The sequence below is a fragment of the Nothoprocta perdicaria genome, unplaced genomic scaffold, assembly GCF_003342845.1.
Source record: "Nothoprocta perdicaria isolate Ctin4 unplaced genomic scaffold, notPer1 scaffold_117, whole genome shotgun sequence".
Classification (NCBI taxonomy): Eukaryota; Metazoa; Chordata; class Aves; order Tinamiformes; family Tinamidae; genus Nothoprocta; species Nothoprocta perdicaria.
In genome coordinates, this window is record NW_020454283.1 from 2,431,407 (window position 1) to 2,433,194 (window position 1,788).

At 60.9% G+C, this 1,788-nt stretch overlaps 1 protein-coding gene across 1 annotated transcript in view; it reads left to right on the forward strand.

The window, feature by feature from the left end:
• The window catches only part of PHC2 (polyhomeotic homolog 2), a gene marked incomplete at its 5' end in the record, with an annotated part of 9,830 nt that overhangs the window by 5,000 nt on the left and 3,042 nt on the right, over positions 1-1,788 (forward strand). The window lies entirely within an intron of this gene.

The following is a 1,788-nucleotide window of genomic DNA, read 5'->3' on the forward strand; positions in this document are numbered from 1 at the left end:
CCTTCTCCTCCTCCTTGTCCTTATCCTCGTCCTTGACCTCCTTGTCCTCGTCCTCACCCTCCTCCTACTCCTTGTTCTCATCCTCTTCCCTGTCCTTGTCATCCTCATCCTCTTCATCCTCTTCCTCGTCCTCCTCACCCTCTTCCTCCTCCTCCTCCTCCATTTCCTCCTCCTCACTCTCTTCCTCCTCACCGTCCTCCCGCTCCATGCATCTCAGCACACCCAGGAGCGCTCCCGTTCTGGGGATCCCGGAGCACGGAGCGTGCCGGTGCTCATCCGCGCCATGCAGGGCGCGGGCAGGCMGGTGCTCCCGTTCCCTTCCCGCTCTCCCATCCTGCCTGGAGGCGGTGATCCAGGAGAAAGCCGCGCTCCCAGTCCTGCACGGACCTCTCAATCCRTCCACCCATCCTGTGTGCGAAATGATGCCCCTCAGCACAGTCACCCCCTTCCTTCTCCATTGGGAACACCACATCCCTGCGCTCCCGAGGATCCCCAAAAAAAGGGTGCCCAGCCGGAGGATCTCCCGGCACCGCGTTTTCCCGGGCGCCGAATTTGTCCGGGCCTGAATCCATGGCACCGGCAAGGGATGCGCTGAAGCCGCGTGGAGCTGCTTTCCCTATCCGAGATGGGCACAAACGGCTGGGATTGGCAGGGAACGTCGGGATAGGGGTGCCCCGCTTGCATTGGAGGAGCCTGCCTGGAATTTGAGAGTAGCCACTTGGGATTCGGCAGCTCCCAGATGGAATCTGGGGAGCCCAGCTGGGATCCAGCTGCCCAGCTGGGATTTGTGGATTCCCATATAGGATTCGGGGTGAAAATATGTCTGGGATGGAAGTGCACGCCTGGAATTTTGGGATGCACAGCTGGGATTTAGGGCAATGTGTGGATGGCATGGGGGGGAGATACACTGGGATAAGGGTACCCAGCTGGGATTGGAGGCCCCTAGTTGGAATTTAGGGGTGTCCAGATGGGATTTGTGGTGTAACCTTGAAGCTGGGGGCTGCCCAGCCAGGACTGGGGCATGCACAGCTGGGATTTAGGGACACACCTGGATTTTGGGGAAGAGAGATGGAATTTGGGGATGCACATGGGCATTTGGGAGATGCACATTCAGGATGTGGGGATGCACACCTGGATTTTGGGGGAGAGAGAGAGCTGGAACATGGAGACGCACACAGGATTTGGGGATGCTTGCTAGGATTTAGGGGTGCACATGGCGATTTGGGGGTGCACACCCAGGATTTTGGGGATGCACACCTGGATTTTGGGGATGCGCACAGGATTTAGGGGTGCACATGGGGATTTAGGGGTGCACACGGGGATTTAGGGGTGCACACGCAGGATTTTTGGATGCACACCTGGATTTTGGGGATGCGCACAGGCTTTAGGGGTGCACATGGGGATTTGGGGGTGCACACGCAGGATTTGTGGATGCACACCTGGATTTTGGGGATGCGCACAGGATTTAGGGGTGCACATGGGGATTTAGGGGTGCACACGGGGATTTGGGGGTGCACACCCCGGATTTGCGGATGCACACCTGGATTTTGGGGGGACGGCTGGAATGTGGGGATGCACGTGGGGATTTGGGGACACTCGGCGCTGCTCGGGGACCCCGGGACCGGGGCGCAGGCAGAGACTGGGGGGGGGGCTGGCCCCGCCCCCTTGGCCGCGGCCCCACCCACTCCGGCAGCAGCCTGCGCGCTCATTGGCGGCGGCGGCGCCCAATGGCGGCGGGGCAGGGGCGCGCCCAGCGAGGGGCAGCCAATGGGCTAGCACGGGGGGCGT